Source organism: Bombina bombina, chromosome 2 (genome assembly GCF_027579735.1).
Source record: "Bombina bombina isolate aBomBom1 chromosome 2, aBomBom1.pri, whole genome shotgun sequence".
In the NCBI taxonomy this organism is placed as follows: Eukaryota; Metazoa; Chordata; class Amphibia; order Anura; family Bombinatoridae; genus Bombina; species Bombina bombina.
In genome coordinates, this window is record NC_069500.1 from 415,286,638 (window position 1) to 415,307,091 (window position 20,454).

Consider the following 20,454-nt stretch of genomic DNA (forward strand, 5'->3'; position numbering starts at 1 on the left):
TCTCTGTTATCGGTCGTCGAAATTCATCTCCTACCTCCCTTTTCAGATCGACAATATACTCTTATATACCATTACCTCTACTGATTCTCGTTTCAGTACTGGTTTCTCTATCTGCTATATGTGGATGGGTGTCTTTTGGTAAGTATGTTTCATTTACTTAAGACACTCTCAGCTATAGTTTGACACTTTATATATAAAGTTCTAAATATATGTTTGTACTTATATTTGCCATGATTCAGGTTTATCAGTACATTTCCTTTTTGCAGACTGTCGGTTTCATATCTGGGAAATGTTTTTAAAAAAAAAAAAATTCTTACCCGAGGTTTTCAAATTGACTCTTTCTAATTGCGGGCTGTATTAGGCTTGCGAGAGCGCAAAATGCTATAATTTATTGCGTCATTCTTGGCGCAAGATTTTTTGGCGGGAAAAATTACGTTTGTTGACGAAAATTTTACATTTTCGACGTCTTAGTTGGTGCCAAGTCTTTTCACGAGGTTGCGTCATCTATGACGCTCGAGTTTCGTTCCGGACGTTTTTGGTGCCAAAAAATGTTTTTCAGTGTGTTGCGTCATACTTGGCGCCAAACATTTTTTTCTTTATTTAAGACCTCATTCCTTTTGCCTCTGGTCTTTTTTTCTATGTCAGAGACTTATTTTGTTTGCTTTTTTTCCCATTTCTGAAACTGTCATATAAGGAAATTGATAATTTTGCTTTATATGTTGTTTTTTCTTTTACATACTGCAAGATGTCTCAATCTGATCCTGTCTCAGAATCTACTACTGGAATCCTGCTGCCTGATATCGGTTCTACCAAATCTAAGTGGATTTGTTGTAAACTTGTGGTAATTGTTCCTCCAGCTGTGGTTTGTAATAGTTGTCATGATAAACTTTTACATGCAGTGAATGTTTCCATCAGTAGTAGTTCATTACATGTTGCTGGCCCATCAACATCTAATGCTCTGGATATTCCTGTAAATTTAAGAGAATTTATTTCTGATTCCATTCAGAAGGCTTTGTCTGTCATTCCGCCTTCTAATAAACGTAAAAGGTCTTTTTAAACTTCTCATAGAATTGATTAATTTTCTAATGAAAACATACTGATTTATCTATCTCTGATGAGGATCTGTCTGATTTAGAGGATCCTGCCTCAGATATTGACACTGACAAATCCTCTTATTTATTTAAAATTGAGTATATTTGTTCTTTATTAAAAGAAGTGTTGATTGCATTAGATATGGAGGAGACTAGTCCTCTTGATACTAAAATTAGTAAACGTTTAAATTCGGTTTATAAACCTTATGTAGTTATTCCAGAGGTTTTTCCAGTTCCTGTTGCTATTTCAGATATGATTTCTAAGGAATGGAATAGACTGGGTACTTCTTTTACTCCTTCAAGGTTTAAAAAATTGTATCCTTTGCCTACTGATAGATTGGAGTTTTGGGAAAAAATCCCCAAAGTTGATGGGGCCATCTCTACTCTTGCTAAACGTACAACTATTCCTACGGAAGATAGTACTTCTTTTAAGGATCCTTTAGATAGGAAGCTTGAATCTTATCTAAGGAAAGCTTATTTATGTTCAGGCCAACTTTTTGGTTGGAAACCTTAGCGCAACAAGTATCAGATCATAATGTGTATAACATTGTTAAATTAATTCAACATGCTAATAATTTCATTTGTGATGCCATTTTTGATATCATCAGAATTGATGTTAGATATGTCTTTAGCTATTTTAGCTAGAAGGGCTTTATGGCTTAAATCTTGGAATGCTGATATGACTTCTAAATCGACATTGCTATCTCTTTCTTTCCAAGGTAATAAATTATTTGGTTCTCATTTGGATTCTATAATTTCAACTGTCACTCTGGGGAAGGGAGCTTTTTTTGCCTCAGGATAAAGAAATCTAAGGGTAAATTTAAAGCTTCTAACCGTTTTCGTTCCTTTCGACAGAATAAGGAACAGAAACCTAGTCCTTCCCCTAAGGAATCTGTCTCCAATTGGAAGCCTTCCTCAATCTGGAATAAATCCAAGCCATTTAAGAGATCTAAACCAGCCCCCAAGTCCGCATGAAGGTGCGGCCCTCATTCCAGCTCAGCTGGTAGGGGGCAGATTAAAATTTTTCAAGGATGTTTGGATAAATTCAGTCCAAAATCATTGGATTCAGAACATTGTCTCTCAGGGGTACAGAATAGGTTTCAGAGTAAGACTGCCTGTGAGAAGTTTCTTTCTCTCACGCATTCCAGTGAACCCAGTGAAAGTGCAGGCTTTCCTGAAGTGTGTTTCAGACCTGGAGTTATCTGGGGTAATCGTGCCAGTTCCTTTTCAGGAACAGGGTCTGGTGTTTTATTCAAATCTGTTCATGGTCCCAAAGAAAGAAAATTCATTCAGACCAGTTCTGGATCTAAAAGTCTTGAATCATTATGTAAGAGTACCAACATTCAAAATGGTGACTATAAGGACTATTCTGCCTTTTGTTCAGCAAGGGCATTATATGTCTACAATAGACTTACAGGATGCATATCTTCATATTCTAATTCATCCAGACCACTATCAGTTCCTGAGATTCTCTTTTCTAGACAACCATTACCAATTTGTTGCTCTTCCTTTTGGCCTAGCGACAGCTCCAATGATCTTTTCAAAGGTTCTCGGTGCCCTACTCTCTGTAATCAGAGAGCGGGGTATTGCGGTGTTTCCTTATTTGGACGATATCTTGGTACTTGCTCAGTCTTTACGTTCTGCAGAATCTCACACAAATCAACTAGTGTTGTTTCTTCAAAGACATGGTTGGAGGATCAATTTACCAAAAAGTTCTTTGATTCCTCAGACAAGGGTAACCTTTTTAGGTTTCCAAATAGATTCAGTATCCATGACTTTGTCTCTAACAGACAAGAGACGTCTGAAATTGGTTGCAGCCTGTCGGAACCTTCAGTCTCAATTATTCCCTTCAGTAGCTATGTGCATGAAGGTTTTAGGTCTCATGACTGCAGCATCGGACGCGATCCCCTTTGCTTGTTTTCACATGAGACCTCTTCAGCTTTGTATGCTAAACCAATGGTGCAGGGATTATAGAAGGATATCACAATTCATATCCTTAGATCCCAATGTTCGACTATCTCTGACTTGGTGGTTAGATCACCATCGTATAGTTCAAGGGGCCTCTTTTGTTCGTCCAACCTGGACTGTAATCACAACAGATGCGAGTCTTTCAGGTTGGGGAGCTGTCTGGGGATCTTTGACAGGACAAGGGCTTTGGAAATCTCAAGAGGCAAGATTACCAATCAATATTGTGGAACTCCATGCGATTCTCAGAGCTCTTCAGTTTAGGTCTCTATTGAAGAGAGAGCCGTTTATTTGTTTTCAGACAGACAATGTCACAACTGTGGCGTATGTCAATCCCAGATACTTGTTTGGGCAGAATCCAGCTCCTGTCTAATTTCTGCGGTCCATATCCCAGGTATAGACAATTGGGAAGCGGATTATCTCAGTCGTCAAGCTTTGCATCCGGGAGAATAGTCTCTTCACCCAGATGTGTTTTTTCAAATTGTTCAGATGTGGGGGCTTCCAGAAATAGATCTGATGGCATCTCATCTAAACAAGAAACTTCCCAGGTACCTGTCCAGGGATCCTTAGGCGGAAGCCTATATTTTTCCGCCTCTAGTTCTTCTTCCAAGAGTGATTTCCAAGATCATCATGGAGAAATCATTTGTACTGCTGGTGGCTCCAGCATGGGCTCACAGGTTTTGGTATGCGGATCTTGTTCGGATGTCCAGTTGCCTACCATGGCCACTTCCACTAAGGCCAGATCTTCTATCTCAAGGTCCGTTTTTCCATCAGGATCTCAAATCATTAAATTTGAAGGTATGGAAATTGAACGCTTAGTGCTTAGTCATAGAGGTTTCTCTGACTCAGTGATTAATACTTTGTTGCAGGCTCGTAAATCTGTTTCTAGAAAGATTTATTATCGAGTTTGGAAGACTTACATTTCTTGGTGTTTTTCTCATAAATTCTCTTGGCATTCTTTTAGAATTCCTAGAATTTTACAGTTTCTTCAGGATGGTTTGGATAGGGGTTGTCTGCGAGTTCCTTGAAAGGACAAATCTCTGCTCTTTCTGTTTTATTCCACAGAAAAATTGCTAAACTCCCTGATATTCATTGTTTTGTACAGGCTTTGGTTCGTATCAAGCCTGTCATTAAATCAATCTCTCCTCCTTGGAGTCTTAATTTGGTTTTGAAGGCTTTACAGGCTCCTCCGTTTGAGCCTATGCATTCTTTGGACATTAAATTGCTTTCTTGGAAAGTGTTGTTTCTTTTGGCCATCTCTTCTGCTAGAAGATTTTCTGAATTATCTGCTCTTTCTTGTGAGTCTCCTTTTCTGATTTTTCATCAGAATAAGGCAGTTTTGCGGACTTCATTTAAATTCTTACCTAAAGTTGTGAATTCCAACTACATTAGTAGGGAAATTGTTGTCCCTTCTTTGTGTCCCCATCCTAAGAATTCTTTGGGAAGATCTTTACATTCTTTGGATGTGGTGAGAGCTTTGAAATATGTTGAAGCTACTAAAGATTTCAGGAATGAGGCGGAGCTAGCCAGCCAAGGAAATGGCCGCGGCTTGAAACGGCTCCTGTGCCCTGTCTGGCTGAGAAGTGTTAAACTGCCATAACTGGGAGAACAATTCAGCCCCGAGGTGGTATATAGCCCAAATAACGAGCGGGCTGTCAGATGTGAGGCGGGGGTGCGCTCGGTAACTTATTCACAACGGCCGACACGGTGCGTGGCAGGACGGGCCTACACGTACCGGAACTTCATACAAGCCCTAGGCTCGACTTATATCTACAACGGCAGCTGAGGAAGAGGTAATGTACGAGTATGGGACACTGCCTAAAATAAAAGATGTCGGCTAGCGACCATAACGGAGGACTGAACTCAAAGACCGCAAATGTTTAGAGACACTCAACTGAATAAAATACTGCATGGCAGAGGCCCATTAGTGAGAGAAACTGCATCTTAGCTGCAAACGGATTTATGAGACATGGGTGTTTAAGAAAAGTAACTAAAAGACATATATAATCAGCCCTAAGACCTGCAACATCTAAGCAATGCCTATGTAGCGACAGAGTGACAGAGAGGTATAATGTGAAACAACACTTAAGGGAAAATGCTTTGCTCAAGCCTAGTGTGACCAACTTCAAAGGGCTTTATCTGTCCTTGCTATATGTTTACCACTGAAAGGAATATTCATCTGTGACTCCACATATATGCTTTTAAAATACATGTGACATTATATACAGCACAAGGAGTAAAGCTTTCAATTTGATTTATAATTTACTGGAGGAGAGGCCCACGCCACAGCCTGACGCCTGAAAGGGATTTTACACATAACCATTATTTTTATGCTGCGCAACGTAGCAGTACCCAGGCACCTTGCTTAAAACACAAGAAATATACATATGGCAGTGACATATATCGCTGCTCCCAAGCCACAATAAGTAAAACAGCTCTGTGAACACCTGGCCTGGGAACTTTTGCTTGGGGTGAGCTTTACTGTTCAACTCAATGTGCTAGGTCCCTATCAGATATCAACCTGCACAAAGAGTATCTATAAAATACAGACTCTGACATTGAACGGGGCAAACATGTCTCCTAAAAAAATTAATAAAAAAGGGGCTGTACCAAAGCAAAGAAGTCAGGCTACCCCCTCAGTTAACAATTTTTTCAAATCGGTAGAGGTCAAGTCCACAAGTTTAAATCCCGGTGAGGATCATGACTTTGCTGCAGCTTATTCATCTTCAGACTCGGACTCTGAAACTATTACAGACACCATCACAGTGCCTAAAGCTCTATTTGAATCACTCCCCTCTAAAAAAGATTTTTCGGCTCTAGTTCTGCAAGTTAAGCAATGTATCAAAGAGGAAATCAACGACCTAAAGAAAGAAATGTCTGAAATAAGGCATAGAGTGGAGGCAGTGGAAACTACCCAGGATACCCATACTGCGGCAATATCTGATCTACATACCACCATCCACAAACAGAATGAAGTCATACTAGGTCTGGAAGAAAAAATTGATCATGCCGAAAATAGAAGTAGAAGGCATAATATCAGAATCAGAGGTGTCCCCGAATCTATCCCGCCATCGGGCCTAGAGCAATACCTACAAGATCTCTTTAACTCTTTGAAACAAAAAGAGTCTCCAATAAAGATCGAGATAGACAGAGCCCATAGGGCACTCCGCCCTAAACCGCTAGACACACAACCACCTAGGGACATAATTGTACGGATAACAAACTATCAGGTCAACAAAGAATTTATGAAGTTGGCTCGTGAAAAACAACCTGTCAAATACGAAAATGCTGATCTTCAATTTTACACAGACTTGTCACAGAGGACCCTCCTCAAAAGAAAAGAACTCAAACCTTTTACTATGCTTCTTAGGAAACTGAACATCCCATACAGATGGGGGTTTCCCTTTCAGCTAATTATCCCCTGGCAAGGAAAGAGATTCATATGCACTGCACCAGGAGACATCAAACAGATCTGCACGGCCCTAGATGTTACACCCCCTGTGATGGAGGAGGGGGAAGATGCACAAAACCAACACAAATCGGGACTCAGTAACAACCCGCTACCTCAGAGACGGGAATGGCAGCAAGTGCAACAAAGAAGGACACGCAGACTGAACACAGGCAACCAAAATAACCTGCAGGAGAAAGAAGATTCCTGAGCTGTATCCTTTTATCTATGTTTAGTTTCACAGTAATGTTGGCAAGTTGCCATACACGTTCTTCTTTCCCAGGAAATAAATGTGAAAGACTTTCTTGTAATAGCGGACAATCTGTGTTGCATAAGCAGTCACGGTAATGCTAAAAATAGGAAGTTGGAAGATTAGAGACTTTTGCCCTCTAGTAACATGTCATGCTAATAGATATGTTTCACAAGTTCATTGTTATTCTTTTTTCTTCTTTTCAGAGGCCGGCAGGCTGGTTCAACTCAGTTTAGTATTTAATCCAGAGTTGTTTATTCTATTTTTTCTTCTCCCTGTTAAAATGGGATAGCTGTATTACTATTACTCTCAGCCAGTTGGGAGATAGGTTCTCCCATAGTTTAGATAAGGTATTACACCCCTTCGACATGGAAAGGGGCAAAATGTTCTGTTATTTACTTTTCTTCTGTTATGTGTGATCAGTCCACGGGTCATCATTACTTCTGGGATATAACTCCTCCCCAACAGGAAATGCAAGAGGATTCACCCAGCAGAGCTGCACATAGCTCCTCCCCTCTACGTCAGTCCCAGTCATTCTCTTGCACCCAACGACTAGATAGGATGTGTGAGAGGACTATGGTGATTATACTTAGTTTTTATGACTTCAATCAAAAGTTTGTTATTTTAAAATAGCACCGGAGCGTGTTATTACTTCTCTGGCAGAGTTTGAGGAAGAATCTGACAGAGATTTTTTACTATGATTTTAACCGGAGTCGTTAAGATCATATTGCTGTTCTCGACCATCTGAGGGAGGTAAAGGCTTCAGATCAGGGGACAGCGGGCAGATGAATCTGCATTGAGGTATGTGGCAGTTTTTATTTTCTGAATGGAATTGATGAGAAAAGCCTGCCATACCGTTAAAATGACATGTATGTATACACTTCAGTATTCTGGGGATGGTATTTCACCGGAACTACTGTGTTAAAAGTCACTAATCCTTTTAATAACTATTCTCATGTTAAACGTTTTTGCTGGAATGTAGAATCGTTTACATTGCTGAGGTACTGTGTGAATAAATATTTGGGTATTATTTTCCACTTGGCAGTTTTTTTGCTTTAATTGTGACAGTTTCGTTTCTCTTCACTGCTGTGTGGGAGAGGGAGGGGCCGTTTTTGGCGCTCTTTGCTACGCATCAAAAAATTCCAGTCAGCTACTTTTATATTTCCTGCATGATCCGGTTCATCTCTGACAGATCTCAGGGGTCTTCAAACTTCTTTGAAGGGAGGTAAATTCTCTCAGCAGAGCTGTGAGAATTCTTATAGTGACTGTGTATAAAAAACGTTGTTTTGTTTTCTTATGTACAAATTTAATTAGTGTTGTTTTTTACCAATGGGAACAAACCTTTGCTAAAAGTTGTGTTGTTTTAAAGTTTGATGCAATAACTGTTTTTTCAGTTCATTATTTCAACTGTCATTTAATCGTTAGTACCTCTTTGAGGCACAGTGCGTTTTTTTGCTAAAAAAGATTATAACCAAGTTGTAAGTTTTTTTGCTAGTGTGTTAAACATGTCTGACTCAGAGGAAGATATCTGTGTCATTTGTTCCAATGCCAAGGTGGAGCCCAATAGAAATTTATGTACTAACTGTATTGATGCTACTTTAAATAAAAGTCAATCTGTACAATGTGAACAAATTTCACCAAACAGCGAGGGGAGAGTTATGCCGACTAACTCGCCTCACGCGACAGTACCTGCATCTCCCGCCCGGGAGGTGCGTGATATTTTGGCGCCTAGTACATCTGGGCGGCCATTACAGATAACATTACAAGATATGGCTACTGTTATGACTGAAGTTTTGTCTAAATTACCTGAACTAAGAGGCAAGCGTGATCACTCTGGGGTGAGAACAGAGTGCGCTGACAATGCTAGGGCCATGTCTGATACTGCGTCACAGCTCGCAGAGCATGAGGACGGAGAGCTTCATTCTGTGGGTGACGGTTCTGATCCAAACAGATTGGACTCAGATATTTCAAATTTTAAATTTAAATTGGAGAACCTCCGTGTACTACTAGGGGAGGTCTTAGCAGCTCTCAACGATTGTAACACTGTTGCAATACCAGAGAAACTGTGTAGGTTGGATAAATACTTTGCGGTACCGGCGAGTACTGACGTTTTTCCTATACCTAAGAGACTAACTGAAATTGTTACTAAGGAGTGGGATAGACCCGGTGTGCCGTTCTCACCCCCTCCAATATTTAGAAAGATGTTTCCAATAGACGCCACCACTCGGGACTTATGGCAAACGGTCCCCAAGGTGGAGGGAGCAGTTTCTACTTTAGCTAAGCGTACCACTATCCCGGTGGAGGATAGCTGTGCTTTCTCAGATCCAATGGATAAAAAATTAGAGGGTTACCTTAAGAAAATGTTTGTTCAACAAGGTTTTATATTACAACCCCTTGCATGTATCGCGCCGATTACGGCTGCGGCAGCATTTTGGATTGAGTCGCTTGAAGAGAACCTTAGTTCCTCTACGCTAGACGACATTACGGACAGGCTTAGAGTCCTTAAACTAGCTAATTCTTTCATTTCGGAGGCCGTAGTACATTTAACCAAACTTACGGCTAAGAACTCAGGATTCGCCATACAGGCACGCAGGGCACTGTGGCTAAAATCCTGGTCAGCTGATGTTACTTCTAAGTCCAAATTACTTAATATACCTTTCAAGGGGCAGTCCTTATTCGGGCCCGGTTTGAAAGAAATTATCGCTGACATTACGGGAGGTAAGGGCCACGCCCTACCTCAAGACAAGGCCAAAGCTAAGGCTAGACAGTCTAATTTTCGTCCCTTTCGGAATTTCAAAACAGGAGCAGCATCAACCTCCACTGCACCAAAACAGGAAGGAGCTGTTGCTCGTTACAGGCAAGGCTGGAAGCCTAACCAGTCCTGGAACAAAAGCAAGCAGGCCAGGAAACCTGCTGCTGCCCCAAAGACAGCATGAACCGAGAGCCCCCGATCCGGGACCGGATCTAGTAGGGGGCAGACTCTCCCTCTTCGCCCAGGCCTGGGCAAGAGATGTTCAGGATCCCTGGGCACTAGAGATCATATCTCAGGGATACCTTCTAGACTTCAAATTATCTCCCCCAAGAGGGAGATTTCATCTGTCAAGGTTGTCAACAAACCAGATAAAGAAAGAAGCGTTTCTACGCTGCGTACAAGATCTGTTAACAATGGGAGTGATCCATCCGGTTCCGTGGTCGGAACAAGGACAAGGGTTCTACTCAAACCTGTTTGTGGTTCCCAAAAAAGAGGGAACTTTCAGGCCAATCTTAGATTTAAAGACTCTAAACAAATTCCTAAGAGTTCCATCGTTCAAAATGGAAACTATTCGGACAATCTTACCCATGATCCAAGAGGGTCAGTACATGACCACAGTGGATTTAAAGGATGCTTACCTTCACATACCGATCCACAAAGATCATCACCGGTATCTAAGGTTTGCCTTCTTAGACAGGCACTACCAGTTTGTAGCTCTTCCATTCGGATTGGCTACGGCTCCAAGAATCTTCACAAAGGTTCTGGGTGCCCTTCTAGCGGTACTAAGACCGCGAGGGATTTCGGTAGCTCCGTACCTAGACGACATTCTAATACAAGCTTCAAGCTTTCAAACTGCCAAGTCTCATACAGAGTTAGTTCTGGCATTTCTAAGGTCGCATGGATGGAAAGTGAACGAAAAGAAGAGTTCTCTCTTTCCTCTCACAAGAGTTCCATTCTTGGGGACTCTTATAGATTCTGTAGAAATGAAGATTTACCTGACAGAAGACAGGTTAACAAAACTTCAAAATGCATGCCGCGTCCTTCATTCCATTCAACACCCGTCAGTAGCTCAATGCATGGAGGTGATCGGCTTAATGGTAGCGGCAATGGACATAGTACCTTTTGCACGCCTACACCTCAGACCGCTGCAATTATGCATGCTAAGTCAGTGGAATGGGGATTACTCAGATTTGTCCCCTGCTCTGAATCTGAATCAAGAGACCAGAAATTCTCTTCTATGGTGGCTTCATCGGCCACACCTGTCCAGGGGGATGCCATTCAGCAGGCCAGACTGGACAATTGTAACAACAGACGCCAGCCTACTAGGTTGGGGCGCTGTCTGGAATTCTCTGAAGGCTCAGGGACTATGGAATCAGGAGGAGAGTCTCCTTCCAATAAACATTCTGGAATTGAGAGCAGTTCTCAATGCCCTTCTGGCTTGGCCCCAGTTAATAACTCGGGGGTTCATCAGGTTTCAGTCGGACAACATCACGACTGTAGCTTACATCAACCATCAGGGAGGGACAAGAAGCTCCCTAGCAATGATGGAAGTATCAAAGATAATTCGCTGGGCAGAGTCTCACTCTTGCCACCTGTCAGCAATCCACATCCCGGGAGTGGAGAACTGGGAGGCGGATTTCTTGAGTCGCCAGACTCTTCATCCGGGGGAGTGGGAACTTCATCCGGAGGTCTTTGCCCAAATACTTCGACGTTGGGGCAAACCAGAGATAGATCTCATGGCGTCTCGCCAGAACGCCAAACTTCCTCGCTACGGGTCCAGATCCAGGGATCCGGGAGCAGTTCTGATAGATGCTTTGACAGCACCTTGGAACTTCAGGATGGCTTATGTGTTTCCACCCTTCCCGCTGCTTCCTCGATTGATTGCCAAAATCAAACAGGAGAGAGCATCAGTAATTCTAATAGCACCTGCTTGGCCACGCAGGACTTGGTATGCAGATCTAGTGGACATGTCATCCTGTCCGCCTTGGTCTCTACCTCTAAGACAGGACCTTCTGATACAGGGTCCATTCAAACATCAAAATCTAACTTCTCTGAAGCTGACTGCTTGGAAATTGAACGCTTGATTTTATCAAAACGTGGTTTTTCTGAGTCGGTTATTGATACCCTGATTCAGGCTAGGAAGCCTGTTACCAGAAGGATTTACCATAAAATATGGCGGAAATACCTATACTGGTGCGAATCCAAAGGTTACTCCTGGAGTAAGGTTAGGATCGCTAGGATATTGTCTTTTCTACAAGAAGGTTTAGAAAAGGGTTTATCAGCTAGTTCATTAAAGGGACAGATTTCAGCTCTGTCCATCTTGTTACACAGACGTCTGTCAGAAAATCCAGACGTCCAGTCCTTTTGTCAGGCTTTAGCTAGGATCAAGCCTGTGTTTAAAGCTGTTGCTCCACCATGGAGTTTAAACTTAGTTCTTAACGTCTTACAGGGTGTTCCGTTTGAACCCCTTCATTCCATTGATATAAAAATGTTATCTTGGAAAGTTCTGTTTTTGATGGCTATTTCCTCGGCTCGAAGAGTCTCTGAGTTATCAGCCTTACATTGTGATTCCCCTTATCTGATTTTTCACTCAGACAAGGTAGTTCTGCGTACTAAACCTGGGTTCTTACCTAAGGTAGTCACTAACAGGAACATCAATCAAGAGATTGTTGTCCCATCCTTGTGTCCAAATCCTTCTTCAAAGAAGGAACGTCTTTTACACAATCTGGATGTAGTTCGTGCCCTCAAGTTCTACTTGCAGGCAACTAAAGATTTTCGCCAAACTTCTTCCTTGTTTGTCGTTTACTCTGGACAGAGGAGAGGTCAAAAAGCTTCTGCTACCTCTCTCTCTTTTTGGCTTCGTAGCATAATACGTTTAGCCTATGAGACTGCTGGACAGCAGCCTCCTGAAAGAATTACAGCTCACTCCACTAGAGCTGTGGCTTCCTCTTGGGCCTTTAAGAATGAGGCCTCTGTTGAACAGATTTGCAAGGCTGCAACTTGGTCTTCGCTTCATACTTTTTCCAAATTTTACAAATTTGACACTTTTGCTTCTTCGGAGGCTATTTTTGGGAGAAAGGTTCTTCAGGCAGTGGTTCCTTCTGTATAATGAGCCTGCCTATCCCTCCCGTCATCCGTGTACTTTTGCTTTGGTATTGGTATCCCAGAAGTAATGATGACCCGTGGACTGATCACACATAACAGAAGAAAACATAATTTATGCTTACCTGATAAATTCCTTTCTTCTGTTGTGTGATCAGTCCACGGCCCGCCCTGTTTTAAGGCAGGTAAATATCTTTTAAATTATACTCCAGTCACCACTTCACCCTTCGTTACTCCTTTCTCGTTGATTCTTGGTCGAATGACTGGGACTGACGTAGAGGGGAGGAGCTATGTGCAGCTCTGCTGGGTGAATCCTCTTGCATTTCCTGTTGGGGAGGAGTTATATCCCAGAAGTAATGATGACCCGTGGACTGATCACACAACAGAAGAAAGGAATTTATCAGGTAAGCATAAATTATGTTTTTTATAATTTCTTCTTTTTTTAAAGTTATTACAATGATGTGTGTGCATAAACAGGTGTGCTCGGAGTGTTCCAGAGGGAAGTATATGGGGGCATTATCTAAACGCAAGGTCATGTGGTACAAAAGTAGGTATAATGAATAGAGACACCTCACAGGCTTTTACAATTATATCTCAAAATACAAAAGGGCTAAATTGCCCGAATAAGTGCAGAATGGCACTATTGGATCTTTATAAGAAAGGGGGTCAGATCCTTATGCTACAGGAGACACACTAACTAAACACATACCCAAGTTCTTTTCATCTAACTACCCACAACACTTTCACAGCTCCCACCCAGCCAAGAAAATTAATGGTGTTAGCATATTAATTCATAAGTCACTTGCTTTTAGCAAAATACATGTAGAACAGGACAAAGAGGACAGGTACTTATGTGTAACAGGTCTCCTTTTTGGTAAGCCCATCACATTAGTGAACTTATATGCACCCAATAGACGTCAGAGCAAATTTATTAATGCAACTACTAACTCTATTTTAGCTCAGACTAAGGGTTCCTTGATCATAGCAGGTGACCTCAATGTCCCTTTAGACCCCCAGATCGACTGCTCCAATCCCAACACCAGACAAAAAATTCCAAACATGCAAAGCATTTGGAAAAATTTTAAACTGCTTGGGGTCCATGACTCCTAGAGATACTCTAATCCCCAAAAAAAAGACTTCACATTCTTCTCGATTCCCAATAGTTGCTATTCTTGACTGGATTACATATTTGTAGATCACTTAACTCTCTCATACCTGAAAACAGCTGAGATCAGACACACCACCTGGTCAGATCATTCGCTGGCATTATGTGAGATAGCTTGGCCCTCAGCTCTGCTTATCTAGTACCAGTGGAGACTAGATGAGTCACTCCTCAAGGGGAAACAGCAAGTAAAGAGATTAGCTAAACATATTAAATCCTATTTCACAATTAACAACACACCAGATGTACACTTCACAACAATATGGGAGGCCCACAAGAGTACAATTAGGGGTGAACTCATTAAATTTAAAGCATACATAACAAAAAAAGAGGAGAGAAGAATTTACCACTATAGCTAAAGAAATTGCTGATTTAGACTACTTGCATAAGCAATCCCCTGACAATAAACTTGTTTTGGATAGCCTTACCTCAAAGCGTGAACAATTAAATAATTTACTCCAGATAGATGCTCAAAGACAACTATTGTCCTTTCAACAGACGTTCTACAGGGAGGGCAACAAGGCAGGGAAATGGCTAGCAAGAGCTTTAAAGCATAGACAACAAAAAACTTACATACACTCAATTAAAAATGAGTCAGGGAAACGTTTAGAAGACACTCATAAAATAGCTGAAGTATTTAAATTCTTTTATCATAAACTTTATAACCTATTCCCAGACAGGGAAGATGCAGCTCATAGTCACACATGCCATCAATACCTTTCTAGTATACAAATACCACAACTAAGTAATGAGCAAAGAGAGACCCTGAACCAACCTTTTACCATTAAAGAAGTATTAGATGCTATACGTACCCTAAAAACTAATAAAGCACCGGGCCCGGATGGTTTCTCGGGCCTGTATTATAAAACCTTTTCAAAATATCTTGCCCCACACTTAACCTCTTTATTTAACCACATAGCAGAAGGTTATAGATTCCCCGATACTATGTTACAAGCGCATATCTCAGTATTAGAAAAATCGGGCAGGGTGCCTGATGTCCCTGCCAACTTTAGACCAATCTCTCTACTTAATACAGACTTGAAATTATACGCAAAAATTTTGGCTTCCCGCATAAATTAATTTCTCCCGGAACTCATTCATCAAGACCAGGCAGGATTCGTACCCAATAGAGAAGCGAAAGACAACACCGTGAAAGTACTTAATCTCATAGACCTTGTCTCCAAAACTAGCCCTTTTCCTCTCCACTGACGCCGAAAAGGCATTTGACAGACTTGACTGGACTTACTTAAAAGCGACTCTTAGTAGATTTAACTTCCCCAACCAGTTTATCCAAAAAATTATGGCCTTATATTCTAATCCAACAGCACAGGTAAGGGTAAATGGGACGCTCTCTGAGTCCTTTGAAATCAGAAACAGGTCGAGACAGGGTTGCCCTTTATCCCCATTGTTATTTATTTTATCACTTGAACCACTTACAATTAGAATTAGAGAGAATCCGCACATTAAAGGAATTATAGCAGGAACTAGACAGCATAAAACTGCAATTTACGCAGACGATCTCTTACTGACGATGACTGACCCACTTAAATCTATCACACATGCAATGACTGAGCTCTCCTCTTTTGGCAGGGTATCAAATGTTTTTTTCTGAAAAAATGGCAAAACCAGGTTTGCCCTGTGCAATGTCTTTAGTCCCTTAGCCACAATAACATAAGGTGCAGTGTGTTATTCCCCTTTATATAGCAAGCTTAATATGAACTACAGGTACAGGTTGCTAAATGCGGTTAGATACACTCTCACTCACCCCGCTCTTCATGCGGTCGCCTCACTTGGTCTCTCCTCCCGGATCTGACTCCTTTCAAAGCAGAAGGAAGAGGTCTTACCTGGTGTAGAGTGTCCGCTTGCAACCTCCACAGTCGCGGTTCCTGTTGCGTTCCAAATTTCACAGCTCGCCTGGTCACAGCTGCACCTAATGCTGCCTTCCAATTTGGGATGTGATCCTGAGAGCATACTCCTTCCTGTTTGCAAGTTACATCAAGTAGAAAAGAAGAGGCGGATCCATCCAATACTTCCAAACACTGTGAATTTATTGTAGCAAATTTTTTTCACAAACAATTGTTGCAAAAAACTTCAGAGACGCACACTTAAAACCATAGGAGCTGATGTGAGGTCCGGTTTCAGTCTTACATGTTTCGGCGGATCCTGACCGCCTTAATCATAGACCATACCTGAACCTCTACACCTGTAGCCTTTTTACCTGTGTACAGGTATACGCCCTCAAACATTTACTCCAATCAAATGTATACAATAGGATTTGGCCTCAATCGGCTTGACAACTTGGAAAAAATTCTATTAACTTACATAGGTTAATCTTAATCCTATAAGTGTCTTTATGTAGCATTTTATAGAAAGACACAGCTAGTGCTGAATTGCAGATTCAACTTAAAAGGAGGTACTCATTTTTAGTCATTTACAACGCCAACTTCTAACACATCTATTAAAGACACATATAGAAAAATCATATACAGAAAAAGTTTTTTTAAGCAGTTGAGGCCAGGTTTGAACTCACAACCTTTGGGTTAAGAGGCATTAAACCTAAGCACTATGCCACAGCAACCCCATAGCTATTATGGTACATTTAATAAAGCTATATAACCTTTATTTAGCATTAGTTTCCTTATAATAGCTAGATATCTAAAAAGTTACTTTTATGCAGTCTCGTTTGTTTATATATATATATATATATATATATATATACTATTATTGACTCAATTTTAGCTTTAAATTTCCCATATATAGAACTAGCGAAAGTTGTGGTTGATAGGCCAGATATTGCTAGATTATACTGCTCTTAAATGTAACTATTTATTACTCCAGCAATTAATGATGTCATGTTCTGAGTTAAATCCCTCTGGGACTAATGTCTTAAATATAAAAATCCAATATGCTTCTTGTTTTTTTAGAGTATTCAGCCTGTCACCACCTCTGTGTGACTTTTGGATATGTTCAATGGCTGACCAACTGAAGGTACTTAGATCCTGATCATGTTCCTCTATAAAGTGGGATGCTAGAGCAGAGCATGATATATCATTCTCTATATATGAGATGTGCTCTCGAATCCGAGTTCTTACATCCCTTGTTGTCATTCCTATGTACTGTTTTTTATGCTCTGTGCATTCAACTAAATAGATAACATGATCAGTAGAACATTTTATACAGCCCTTGATATCATATTCTGATCCAGTAGTATATGACTTACAGGTCTTGGTTACTTTGATATACCCACATGCTCTGCATCTTTTACTTCCACATTTGTACACTCCATTTATATGCAGCCAGGAACTTCCTCTTTAAGATTAGCAATTTGTTCAGTCTTATATTTAATAAGAAGTCCCATAAGCAACAATTGTTTGTGAAAAAAATTTGCTACAATAAATTCACAGTGTTTGGAAGTATTGGATGGATCCGCCTCTTCTTTTCTACTATCAAATGTTTTAGTTAATATGACAAAGTCGGAATTTTTACCGATTAAGATCCCCCAACAGACGCTAGAGGACATCAGAGCACTCTGCCCCTTAAAAGTACAAATCAACCGCCTTAAATATCTGGGAGTCTATTTGACTCCAGACAGTCAATTAACACGCAAGCACAACTATGGGGAACTAATTCATGAGTTTCAATCCCTGACCTCTTGGCTTCTAAAAAATATTACGTGGCTGGGCAGAATCCAGGAAGCTAAGATGGTACTATTACCTAAAGCATTGTATATCCTACAGACCGTACCGGTCCAGCACATTTCTAGGGAAGTAGATATTTTGCAAAAAATATTGAATGATTATATATGGAGACGTAGACCACCACGTATTAATAAAAGCACGATTTATAAAGTTCCTGAGTAAGGTGGGCTAGGGGTCCCACACCTTAATTCATATAAACTTGCGATCTCTCTTCAGCGTGTCCTGGAGTGGTGCGGTTATGATGGAGATCAATCTAAGGGGTGGGTACAAATAGAAACGAGTATGGCAGGCACAAATCATTTAGGAAACAAATGCTGGAATATCCAGGCACTAGGGAACTCTACTGTCTCCCAGTCCTCCATGTCTAACGAGACCTGGAGAGACTGGCTACATGTCCTTAAGGCATTTCCAAAAATTTCCTCAAAATATTACCCACTTACAAACTTGTTACTCAACCCAGAGTTTCCTCCAGGACTCACACAAGAGAAGAGTATGCATGCCACCCAAATTTCCCCAATACAGATTCACACTTTATTAGAAAACAACAAGGTAAAATCCAAACAACAAATCGACTCACTATCAATCCCCTTCTTCGCTTCCTGGTTTAATTACCATCAGGCGAGACATTTCATACTCACACATAAAAGTAAAGCAGATTTTATGCGACCCTTGACAAAATTCGAGCAAGCATGCTTGAGTGACTTAAAGGTCCTCAGATCAGTTTCTACACTATATAGGATGGTTTTGGAAAATAGGTTTCCGAACCTGCCCTCATATACTGCAGGGTGGGATAAAGAGCTTGAAACGACTACACCTCCTAAAGATTGGCAGTTAAGATTTGAGAATTTATCGCATTCAGCTCATTCTGCAAGAGCAAAGGAAACAAACATTAAAGTTTGTATGCGCTGATATATGACACCAGCCAAAATTAAGCGCATTTTTAGAGGGAGTTCAGGCGCCTGCTGGAGGGGTTGCGGCCAACCTGGACACATGACACACATATGGTGGGATTGTGAACCTATCAGAAATTTTTGGTCAGCAATCTTTCATAAATTTAATGCAGTCTTACACACACAACTTAACCCGAGTATAGAATTAGCTCTTCTCCACAGTGACCCTCCCATAACATGCAAAATTCGCAAGCAGCTGTTTCATATTATGTTAAACACGGCTAAGCAAATGATACCCAGATTTTGGAAAACTATCAGAATCCCTACCGTTCGTGACTGGAAGAAATTGGTCAACTCAGATATGATATTAGAAAGATTTCATTATCTTCAAACAGGAGGGTTAGACTTTTTTGAAGACATGCTACTTTTGTGGGAGTCATATAAATATATGCCCAATTAGGATTGACGCGAATGGTCTCAGCCACGTATGCTATACAATTGCTTCAAATAGCATGAACACATTACTTCCCAACACAAGCTAACCTAGATACTGTAGCAATATCTCTGACACCCGAGCACATATGAGTCATTCCTTTAACATTGTAATCTATTATGTTGTTGTCTTTATTTTTGTTTTGTTCTTTCTTTTTCTTTTGTTTTAAATGAAGTTTTGTAATGATGCGTAGTAGTTTTGTTAAACGGAGGTTTTGTCATGTGCACTCTGAATGTTGTAATACCCTTCTGTAGCAGTCCTGCACTCAAGAGCATAAGCAAACAAAGATAAGTGATCTAATGGGAGCTATATTTCCACGGTTTGCCAAAGACGTTAGCCCAGATGAATAGACTAAAACTCACATGGACTGGCTACTCAAATTCTGATGCATGGGAGGTTTTCTTTCTACCTCTCAGACCTAAGTACTATGCAATTATAACCTGCTAACCTTTATTGTTGGAAAAATGCTTTTGTTGTATTTAATGCATATATCTCAATAAAAAATAAATATATATAAAAAAAAAAAAAGATTTCAGGAATACTTCTAGTCTATTTGTTATTTTTTCTGGTTCTAGGAAAGGTCAGAAGTCTTCTGCCATTTCTTTGGCATCTTGGTTGAAGCTTTTGATTCATCATGCTTATTTGGAGTCGGGTAAATCCCCGCCTCAGAGGATTACAGCTCATTCTACTAGTTCAGTTTCCACTTCCTGGGCTTTTAAGAATGAAGCTTCAGTTAATCAGATTTGCAAAGCAGCAACTTGGTATTCTTTGCATACATTTACTAAGTTCTACCATTTTGATGTTTTTTCTTCTTCAGAAGCAGTTTTTTTTAGAAAAGTTCTTCAGGCAGCTGTTTCAATTTTATTCGTCTGCTTATAATTTAATTTTTTTTTCTTTTCCTTTATAAGATTAAAATTTATGATTTGGGTTGTGGATTAATTTTTTCAGCGGAATTAGCTGTCTTTATTTTTTATCCCTCCCTTTCTAGTGACTCTTGTGTGGAGTTCCACAACTTGGGTATTGCTATCCCATACGTCACTAGCTCATGGACTCTTGCCAATTACATGAAAGAAAACATAATTTATGTAAGAATGTACCTGATAAATTAATTTCTTTCATATTGGCAAGAGTCCATGAGGCCCACCCTTTTTATGGTGGTTATGATTTTTTTGTATAAAGCACAATTATTCCAATTCCTTTGTTTATGCTTTTGCTCCTTTCTTTATCACCCCACTTCTTGGCTATTCGTTAAACTGAATTGTGGGTGTGGTGAGGGGTGTATTTATAGGCATTTTGAGGTTTGGGAACCTTTGCCCCTCCTGGTAGGATTGTATATCCCATACGTCACTAGTTCATGGACTCTTGCCAATATGAAAGAAATGAATTTATCAGGTAAATTCGTACATAAATTATGTTTTTGTTGCTTTATTATTATTTTTTTTGTGGCATTTAGGTAAAATCATCGGTATCTCTTCACTTTTAGGAACGAACTGCAACATGCACATGCTCCTATAAGCTGCTATCTTGTTCAGGGAAAAGTTATTATATATAATAATATATATTATTTATTTTTTTTAAAATCACATATTTTGTGCAAGATATT

At 40.4% G+C, this 20,454-nt stretch overlaps 1 protein-coding gene across 1 annotated transcript in view; it reads left to right on the forward strand.

Moving 5' to 3' along the window:
- Positions 1 to 20,454, forward strand: part of PPIL2 (peptidylprolyl isomerase like 2) — a 294,121-nt gene that overhangs the window by 215,146 nt on the left and 58,521 nt on the right. The gene's annotated exons all lie outside the window — the stretch shown is intronic.